The sequence below is a fragment of the Nomascus leucogenys genome, chromosome 22a (genome assembly GCF_006542625.1).
Source record: "Nomascus leucogenys isolate Asia chromosome 22a, Asia_NLE_v1, whole genome shotgun sequence".
Classification (NCBI taxonomy): Eukaryota; Metazoa; Chordata; class Mammalia; order Primates; family Hylobatidae; genus Nomascus; species Nomascus leucogenys.
Window position 1 is genome coordinate 50213794 of NC_044402.1, and position 10737 is coordinate 50224530.

Sequence of the window (10737 nt, forward strand, 5' to 3'; positions counted from 1 at the left end):
TTACATCAGGGTATTAGATGTGTAATGTAAAAAAAATTTTTTTTGCTGTAAAAATCATTAGTTGAATAGGAATGGTGAGAAGGGAAAAAAATTTATTAGGTTCTTTTTTTTTTTTTTTTTTTTTTTTTTTTTTTTTTTTTTTTGATGAGACGGGGTCTCGCTCTGTCGCCCAGGCTGGAGTGCAGCGGCTTGATCTCGGTTCACTGCAAGCTCCGCCTCCTGGGTTCATGCCATTCTCCTGCCTCAGCCTCCCGAGCAGCTGGGACTACAGCTATTAATTAGGATGCATTAACGGGGATTGAGAGTCAGCTGGAAAATGGATGTTGTCATAGTGTCCGACAAATACAGTGTGAATTCAACTCGCCGACGGCTGCCTCTGGACTGAGGAGCACTTCATTTGAGTCAGTATTGCGGGAGAAAGTAGAAGTGTGACAAACATAGCTCAATTGGAAGAGCTCTGGACTAAAGGTCTAGACTAAAATCAGGGATCCTTCTCCATGACTGAACAGTCCTCAATGTTGGAAGTTTGTGCTGTTTGCTGGTGGAGGAAAGTAGCTTTCATGCAGTTTGCTTGTGAATGGAGCTTGGAGCAGGCTAAGAGGAACTGGAAAGTCCGAGGATAAGAAACTGCATCATTTGGACTATAATCTTAGTGTTTTAGTACACTGTTATAAGTATATTAGGATACTGTTAGCTGCCAAACAGTATCGAGTTCAGTGATTTCACGAAAGTAGTGGAATTTAATCCAGCGATCTTTCTCCAACCAACAGAAAATGAAACCAACAAACTGAAAACAAAGTGATATTTTATATAAAAGCCAACAGGACTTATTGCGGCCAGGGGGTGTAGCTCAGTGGTAGAGCGCGTGCTTCGCATGTACGAGGCCCCGGGTTCGACCCCCGGCTCCTCCAGTTGTCCATTTTCTTCATTCTCCTTTCTCATTCTTTGCATGCGTTTGTCACGTTTCCCCTACGCCTATAAAAAGAGGAGAGTGTTAAATGTGCTGCTTTTAATACTATGCTATTTATTCGGGCAGTCATCTGTGGCTTTTTATAAAACTTAGCTTGAGAAGAATATCTTGCTAACGTGAGTGAAACAAGCAGACATTGAAACTAGGACACAAACTACTCCACAAGGAGTTCTTTATATTTTTTCCAGACGCAAATACCTTTTAAATTATGTTGATTAATGTTAAGATTTTCTAGGCTTACATCAAAGCTGTGTGTGGGTCATGGTATCATTTCTAACTGTATGTAGATATCGACTTGTAGCCCAGCGTAAAAAAAAGTCATAAATAGATAAATTTTCCATCAAGATCTCCTTGGCAGGAAGCACGAACCCTGCAGTCATATTACAGACCCATGCACTTTGAATTCCGTTTGGCAATATCGCTAAAGAGCGAGACTGAAAAAGAATGGAAATAAGAAAAAATAGGCAGCTCAGAGAAAATTTTCCCTGCATCTCTGCTTTATGGGCATTAGGTCGTCCAAGAATGAGGAGCAGAAAATCTTCCTACTGGTTGCCTTACGCCTCTCTCCTCGGGGCTCCTCCAACAGGCTCCTCTGCCGCTGAGAATTGAATTGTGAGCAACGGAGGGGCTGGGCATTAGGTCCCAAGTTTTTCTGGGTGAGTTAGTAGGTAAAGGTTGTCTAAATGTAAGGTGGCACTCAGCGCTTTGCCTCGCGAACGCTTAAAACATAATTTGGATGACTGAAAACAGACAGCTCTCGTTCGCTGCAATAGCTTACAGCCTACAGCAAGCAATCTACCAACAGGTTTTAAAAGTTAGGTCTTGGCTGGGTGCGGTGGCTCACGCCTGTAATCCCAGCACTTTGGGAGGCCCAGGTGGGTGGATCACCTCAGGTCAGGAGTTCGAGACCACCCTGGCCAACATGGTGTAAACCTTTTCTCTACTATTAGCCAGGCGTGGTGGCCGGTGCCTGTAATCCCAGCTACTCGGGAGGCTGAGGCGGGAGAATCGCTTGAACCCGGGAGGCGGAGGTTGCGGTGAGCCGAGATCGCACCCCTCCAGCCTGGGCGACAGAGAGAGACTCTGTCTCAAAAAGAAGAAGAAAGAAGAAGAAGAAGAAGAAGAAAGAAGAAGAAGAGGAAGAAGAAGAAGAAGAAGAAGAAGAAGAAGAAGAAGAAGAAGAAGAAGAAGAAGAAGAAGGAGAAGAAGAAGAAGAAGAGGCAGAGGAAGAAAAAGTTAGGTCTTGGGTTTTGGCAGCAGTTATTTTTATTGCATATTAAATCGACTTTCACAGGAAATGTACATAAAATATGTAATAGAAGACACCAAATAACTCCCCCCATTCCTCAAACCAAAGCATCTAGCTGAAGTAAAAATCTCAGAAGCATTGCCAAATAGCGTATTTAAATTATTTGCCTTCTACATTTCCTCGATGAATTTCAGGGCTTTTTGTTCTTGAATCTTTAAATGAATTAGTAATACTTCACATATCACTGTACCAAAGGCTCCAAAGGCAGGTGTGGCCAAAGATGTGTGGCTGAGGAATAGGACTAGATAAAGTTGCTTGAATTTCTAGAAAGAAACACTTGTTAAAGAGTAAGTAAAAACTATGGTATATCATTGTTCTGCACTTTTTTTTCCATACAAATCGTGTGTTGGTGAATGTATCAAAACCGATACCAGTTTTCTTTGTCAAAGCCTTTGCATGCTACCTTTGTATTAGAAAAGGATGTTTTAAATGTGAAGTTGAAATTCCAAATATAACGTCAAATTTTCTTTGTTTGAAAAAACTAAGAGTGTGCTCCTCCTAGTTCCTTAAGGAGCAGGAGGGGGAGCAAGGATGAATCACTGGCTCAGTTTTCTCTGAGATCCAAACCCAGGACAGAGGTTTTAACCAGCTAAGTCACAGAGTCCCCTGGCAGGGCTATCCCCATCAGGTATGTTATGGTCATGCTGCTGTCTGAAGTATTTCTGGGCAAAGACAAAATGATAGACCTTCTTTCTCTTTGACCCTCATTTCCTTGACTCCTGACTGGCCCACAGAGTTGCCAAATCAGTGAAAAACAGCTTGGACCACCTTCCATTTTGTCAAGCATGGATTCTCAGGGCATCTTTTACCTCTTGCTATTTATAACCCTACAGTATTTGGTGTGGAGCCCTCAACATATCTCTCAGGCAGCTATCAAGAACGATGAAAGACAAAACATCTCCATGAAGCAGTAGAACTCTGGCCATTGTAGTCCAAGAGGGAATCCATATTTTGGAGACCCCTTTCCAGGAAAAGGGAATAGCTAAGACCCACTACCTCAAAGCTTCACACGCAAACAAGCCTGGCCAACGTTAACTCACTTGGCTTCAGGTTGGAGCTCCAGTGTGTTTCTCTTTCTCCAGGTAGTCTCCAGCCTGTCACAGATTTCCCACACCATTGCACAAGAGCCCCTGAATTTTCACTGCTTCTGGCCGTCTACCCAATTAGAAGTACTAGGAGGAGGGTACAAAAGAGCAGAACTCAAAAAGTTGTCTGGGGAAATCTAGATCCAGATCGAAGAAGAAAACAAGTTCCAAATGAAAACCCATGTGTGCTTTTCCGCGCTACCCACAGAGGGGTCCATAGGGCGTTGTTCTGGATTCCCGCTGTAACTTGAAGGGAAACTTTCACAATGTTCGGAGCCCTTGATGTCCTGCAAATGAAGGAGGAGGATGTCCTTAAGTTCCTTGCAGCAAGAACCCACTTAGGTGGCACCAATCTTTCCTTCCAAATGGAACAGTACATCTATAAAAGGAAAAGCGATGGCATCTACATCATAAATCTGAAAAGGACCTAAGAGAAGCTTCTGCTGGCAGCTCGTGCCATTGCTGCCATTGAAAACCCTGCTGATGTCAGTGTTATATCCCCCAGGAATATTGGCCAGAGGGCCGTGCTGAAGTTTGCTGCTGCCACTGGAGCAACTCCAATTGCTGGCTGCTTCACTCCTGGAACCTTCACTAACCAGATCCAGGCAGCTTTCCGGGAGCCACGGCTTCCTGTGGTTACTGACCCCAGGGTTGACCACCAGCCTTTAGTGGAGGCATCTTATGTTAACCTACCTACCATTGCTCTGTGTAACATAGATTCTCCTCTGTGCTATGTGGACATTGCCATTCCATGCAACAACAAAGGAGCTCACTCAGTGGGTTTGATGTGGTTGATGCTGGCCCCGGAAGTTCGGCGCATACATGGCACCATTTCCCGTGAACACTCGTGGGAGGTCATGCCTGATCCCTGCTTCTACAGAGATCCCAAGGAGATTGAGAAAGAAAAGCAGGCTGCTGCTGAAAAGGCTGTGACCAAGGGGGAATTTCAGGGTGAATGGACTGCTCCAGCTCCTCAGTTCTCTGCTACTCAGCCTGAGGTTGCAGACAGGTCTGAAGGCCTGCAGGTGCCCTCTGTGCCTATCCAGCAGTTACCTACTGAAGACTGGAGCGCTCAGCCTGACACAGAAGACCGATCTGCAGCTCAAACTGCTCAGGCCACTGAATGGGTAGAAGCAACCACTGAATGGTCTTAAGCTATTCTTGCACAGGCTCTTAGACAACATGGAAATAACACTGACGGGAAATAAACATCAGTTTCAAAAAAAAGAAAGAAAGAAAGAGAAAGAAAGAAAGAAAGAAAGAAAGAAAGAAAGAAGAGAGAAAGAAAGGAAAAGAAAGAAAAAAGAAAAACCTAAGTGTATGCTGTCACAGTTACTGCTCTAGCAAACTCTTCAGTGGATCATCATGATCAGGAAACTCAGCAGTGGCTTTGTCTCAGGGACGCTGCAGTTCCGTTCCTGAGACCTACAAAGAAACACATAGGAGGCATTTAAGTTTAAGGGACTTAAACTTCTGTTACAACCTCCTTATTCTTACCCCGTGCTCCTGGAGAGATTGTGAAACCTCAACCATCACAATGGCACAAATAATAGACACTTTCCTCCTGTTGTTAAATTTTGGGGTGTCCAAATATGTCCACATAAATTTTAGGAGGTAATCCTAAACCATTGTGTCTTCTCTTTTACTTTTACCTTTCTCTCTAATATTTTTCTTATTTGTGCAAAATCTGTATCTTCCTGAATATGTGAATAAATTATGTATCAACTTCTTGATTCCTTCCCAACTTTTGTCTCCTGTCCCTATCCCCGCTAGAATTGATGGAGTGAGGCTCAGTTGTGGCTGGAAAGTCACTGAGATGGGCGTTTAGAGGCAAGGCGACATTTATAACATAGCCAACCAGAAACAACCTCCAATAAAGAGTCAAAAGGTTTTAGACTGGAAAGCAGTGTTTCCTGAGCCTGAGGAACTGCCCTGAGAACTTCACTGGTATAAGTGTTTGTAACTTACAGCTCCATAGTGGACCGACAATCACCGGATAGGGGGAAAGATGGGGATCTTTACAACTGAAAGGTCTCCCTCAGATGATTATCATTCAGGTTTGAGAACGCCAACCTAGAAAGTGGAGCTGCAGGAACTGTAGTGAGCTGAGCTGCTGGAGGACGTTTAGGTAGGAGGAAGCTGTGGAACCGAATCAACGGGAATGGGAGAAAGTGGAGGTTAAGGTGACAAGAGGTGGTGAAGAAAACGAGTGGGGAGATAGGTGGAGGCAGGTGGTTGCAGAAGAAGAAGGGACGAAGGAGACAGCTTGAAGCCAGATCTTTACGGAGGCCTAAGATTTGGATGGCCCTGAAAGTGCCCGCATTGCCACTGTCTCCTAGGCTCCTCTATAATGTTTTGTTTTGAGACGGAGTCTCGCCCTGTCGCCCAGGCTGCAGTACAGTGGCGCAATCTCGGCTCAATGCAACCTCTGCCTCCCGGGTTCAAGCGATTCTCCTGCCTCAGCCTCCCAAGTAGCTGGGATTACAGGCAAGCGCCACCGCGCCCAGCTAATTTTCCTATTTGTAGTAGAGACAGGGTTTCCGCCACGGTCTCGAGCTCCTGAACTCAGGTGATCCGCCCACCTCGGCCTCCCAATGTGCTGGGGTTACTGGCGTGAGCCACCGAGCCCGGCCCCTCAGCTCCTCTTTGGCTGTAGGAAACCAGGTCTTTCCCTCCCAAGCGAAGTGAACTGCAAGCTTCTCTTCCACAGGAAAACATAACCCTTTTTGTCCAAGACTGACATCGCTTTGAGAGCGACCAGCAGCTTTTTCCATCTCTGAAAATAATATTCTCAACTGTGGATTTTGAAAGCCTCGGAGTTTCGCCAGAAGTGTCTTTCGTTCGGAAAAAATTCTGAGCATTCCTTCTTTAGAGAAAGCTGGGATCACAGCGCTCCCATGACTAGTGATTGAACCCACCTTTTGCCGCCCAACCAAGATTCTGTCAGTGGTGGAAATGTAGGGGAGAATGAAGAAAGTTCTGTAGTCTATCAGATATGGGTGGAGTAGGGGTGGGAGGGAGGAGAGAAATCTAATGGATGTTTTCCAAGAGCGATTTTTTTTCTTCTCTTTCTTTGTTCCCCCTGATTTCTTAATACTAATGAGAAACGGCAGCAAAGGAGAACGAGTCTTTTTTTTTTTTTTTTTTTTTTTTTTGAGACGGAGTCTTGGTCAGCCGCCCAGGCTGGAGTGCAGTGGAGCGATCTCGGCTCACTGCAAGCTCAGCCTCCTGGGTTCATACAATTCTCCTGCCTCAGCCTCCCGAGGAGCTGGGACTACAGGTGCCCGCCACCACGCCCGGATAATTTTTTTTGTTTTTTTGTATTTTTAGTACAGTTAGGGTTTCACCATGTTAGCCAGGATGGTCTAGGAGAACGAGCCTTTTATGGCCGGCATGCCTGTTGCTTCACCATCAGGGGATCTTGAAAAAGCAGATTCTCTATTTCAGTAAATGACTATAAAGCTGTGCTGAAGAAGTCAGATTGGGAAGCTGAAGGAGTGTTAGGACCCATAGTACAAAGTCAGATTGGGAGGCTGAAGGAGTGTTAGGACCCATAGTACAAATGAATGAGTACCAAATGGCTTACCTTTGCTGTGAGTAGGAAAAACACAAGCTAGGGTATGCGCAAAGAAAAAAGAAAAGACTGGAACGAAGTATTCAAAGAACGAAACGAAATGTTCAAACATAAGAAAATGCACTCGTGGAGGTGCTGGGGATCGAACCCAGGGCCTCATGCATGCTAAGCATGCGCTCTACCACTGAACTACACCCCCACTCAGGGTAGCCTTTTTTTTTACTTCCAGTAGTCTTTTCTTACTGATTTATTATATACTGTTATCTAAAGGTGAGGGCTTAAGGCATGATAGGTTAAAGTCCGCTACGTTTAACTCCTGTTTCTGAAACTTCTGAATGGAATCTTGTCTTGACGCTATGTCAAGAGGAGAAAGGCATTCTGGACCAAAAGACTCTTGGATCCTCCCACAGCCGTCATCTATTTCAAGGACTGCTTTTAGCCAACTTTGTTTGTCAGCTTCCGTCCACCTAGAGCGAAGTCCCAAGATTGAATCTTCTGGTATGTCTTCAGATTCTCTCCTTTTTAAAAAAACCTTCTCTGCCTAAGAAGCTGCCAACACACACACACACACACACACACACACACACACACACACACACACACAGACATACACGGTAGTGCCAGGGAATATAAAGACTAGTTCTGTGAGTGCTGCAGAGGAAACGTAGATCCAGGTGAGGAGATAAGACGTTAATGCACAAAAGTCGACTAAAAACGAATTTAAAACTTAAACTTAAGCCCCTAAACTGTAAAATTCCTTGAAGAAAACAGGGGGAAATCTTCTTGACATTGGTCTAGGCAATGATTTCTTGAGTATGCACCAAAAGCACAGGCAACAATAGCACAAATGGATAAGTGAGACTATAGCAAACTAAAAAGCTTCTTCACAGCAAAGAAAACAATCAACAGAGGAAAAAGGCAAGATATGGAATGGGAGAAAATATTTGCAATTCATTTATCTGATAAGGGGTTAATATATAAAATAAATTTTTTAAACTGCTACAAGTCAATAGCCAAACACACACACACACACACATACACACACAATTTAAAATCCCAAATAACCTGATTTTTAAAATGAGCATAGGACTTGAATAGACATGTCTCCAAAGAAGACATACAAATAGCCACTAGGTTTGTGAAGAGGTGCTCTTAACATCACTGATCATCAAGGAAATGCAAATCAAAACCACAATAGATACCACCTCACACCTATCAGGATGTCTCTTATTAAAAAGAAAAAACTCAAAAGATAAGTGTTAGCAAAGATGTGGAGAAATTGGAACCCTTCTACACTGTTGGTATGTAAAATGATGCCACCACTATGGAAAACAGTATGGAGTTTCCTCAAAAGATAAAAACAGAACTACCGGCCGGGCGCGGTGGCTCACGCTTGTAATCCCAGCACTTTGGGAGGCCGAGGCGGGCGGATCGCGAGGTCAGGAGATCGAGACCACGATGAAACCCCGTCTCTACTAAAAATACAAAAAATTAGCCGGGCGCGGTGGCGGGCGCCTGTAGTCCTAGCTACTCGGAGAGACTGAGGCAGGAGAATGGCGTGAACCCGGGAGGCGGAGCTTGCAGTGAGCCGAGATTGCGCCACTGCACTCTGGGCTGGGCGAAAGGGCGAGACTCCGTCTCAAAAAAGAAAACAAAAAAAAACAAAAAAAAAACCCAGAACTACCATATGATCCAGCAATCCCACTTCTGGGTATAAGTCCCCCAAAAATCGAAATTAGAATCTCAAAGAAACATATGCACTCCCATGTTCACTGCAGCATTATTCACAATAACCAAGAGAAGGCAACAATCCAAATGTCCATTGACAGATGAGTGGACAAAGAAAATGTGGTATATACATACAATGGAATATTATTCAGCCTTTTATAAAAAAGAAATTCTGCCATTTGCACCAGCATGAATGATTAACCTGGAGGACACTATGCTAAGTGAAATAAGCCAGTCACAGAAGGACAAATATTTCATGATTCCACTTATACGAGGTATCTAAAATAGTCAAACTCACAAATGCAGAGAACAGAATGGTGATTGTCAGGGACCAGAGGCAGAGGAGCTGTTGCTCGGTGAGTTAAAATTTTAGTTATGAAACATGAATAAGTTCTAGAGATCTGTTGCACCACATAGTGCCTTCAGTTAACAATACTATAATGTACACTGAAAAATTTGTTAAAAAGATAACTCTCGGCCGGGCGCGGTGGCTCACGCCTGTAATCCCAGCACTTTGGGAGGCCAAGGCGGGCGGATCACGAGGTCAGGAAATCGAGACCAGCCTGGCTAACATGGTGAAACCCCGTCTCTACTAAAAATATTTTAAAAAATTAGCCGGGCACGATGGCGGGCGCCTGTAGTCCCAGCTACTCGAGAGGCTGAGGCAGGAGAATGGCGTGAACCCTGAGTTTGCAGTGAGCCGAGATCGCGCCACTGCACTCTAGCCTGGGCGACAGAGCGAGACTCCATCTCAAAAACAAAACAAAAAAAAAGATAACTCTCATGTTTAAGTCTTCTTACCATCCATGCACATGAAAGAACACAAAGAAACTTTTGGAGTTGATAAATGTGTTTATTACCCTAATTGTGGACAAGCATTATAAATGTAAGCATATGTCCTCACTCATAAATTGCTTACATTCAACGTGTGTAGGGGTTTTGCATATATCAACTGTACTTCAATAAAGTTGTTAATAACTCCTGAAAAACAACCAAACAAGCAAAGACAAGAAGTTAATTCACAACACTTGACAAAAACAAAGAGTGACAAAGGTAGCAGTTTTGCACAAGGTTGCGTCCAACATCTGGATTTAGAAATGTGGCAGCGGCTTCATCGGCAACTCTACAGCTCTGGGTTTTTTTGTTCTTGATTTTTTATAGAGACGGGATCCGGGGAGGGGGGGCGGGTCTGTCTTCTCCCTATGTTGCCCAGGCTGGTCTTGAACTCCTGGGTTTAAGTGATCCTCCCGCTTCGGCCTCCCAAAGTGCTGGGATTACAGGTGTTTGCCGCCAAGCCTGACTAGCTCTGGTTTTAAAGACAACACAAAAAAAGCCGAAGACAAAAGACTCTGTCAGAGCAAATTTTTTGAGCAAGGAGGAAAGCACAAACGAAGCTGGTCTCAACCTGAGAAAACCAATTCAGCATTTGTAAAACCCTCCCTACACCCGCACAAGTGAGAAAATTTCATCAGTCCCTGAAGTGCAGAAAGTAGACTCTTCCCGTCTTTAGCCAAAATGTAGTGCGACTGTTTAATCCAGATACAAATTTTGGAGAACATTGTAAACCCGGCAGGGGCGTAAGGGAGAGTACGGAGAAGTTTGTCCCTAATCTACAGATTATGTTCTTACTACACTAGAAAGGCAAGTGGCTGGGAACTGAAATGAGCTGAGGAGTGGACGCAAGGGAAGGGTTTGAAAAGGCAGGAAGGGCTCTTGGCGCCAGGAGGGATGAAACTGAGTGGAGGAGAGAAGCAGTAGCGGAGAAGGCAGAAAAAAAATCCGGGATGCGTCTTTAAAGACGGATAGTATTGGGAGAAGCGTGGAGGAAGAAAGCAGCCAAGCGCCGCGTCTCTGCCAAGCTTTCTCTAGGCCCTGGGGAAGAGAGAAGGCTCTAGGTGAGTGGTTTCAAAGTGTATATCCCACAGAAGGATACGGCTCGTGTTGCCCAAGATTTTGTGACTCTGAGAGTGCCTCACTGCACTCTCCATCGCAGGAAACAGGCTGAGCATTTTTGATGGCGTGTGGTTGAGTATTCGTGGAGCAGTAGCCCCTGGTATTGGAGGTTTGAGGA

General features: G+C 44.6%; 2 non-coding genes and 1 pseudogene across 2 annotated transcripts; 2 read left to right on the plus strand and 1 right to left on the minus strand.

Annotated features, from left to right (window-relative positions):
• The first annotated feature begins 839 nt into the window (after positions 1-839).
• Positions 840-911, plus strand: TRNAA-CGC. The gene has a single exon. It is a non-coding gene; the product is annotated as a tRNA-Ala (tRNA).
• Positions 912-3630: 2719 nt separating this feature from the next.
• LOC100580861 lies at positions 3631-4518 on the plus strand (annotated as a pseudogene).
• Positions 4519-7065: 2547 nt separating this feature from the next.
• Positions 7066-7137, minus strand: TRNAA-AGC. The gene has a single exon. It is a non-coding gene; the product is annotated as a tRNA-Ala (tRNA).
• Between the last annotated feature and the right edge of the window lie 3600 nt (positions 7138-10737).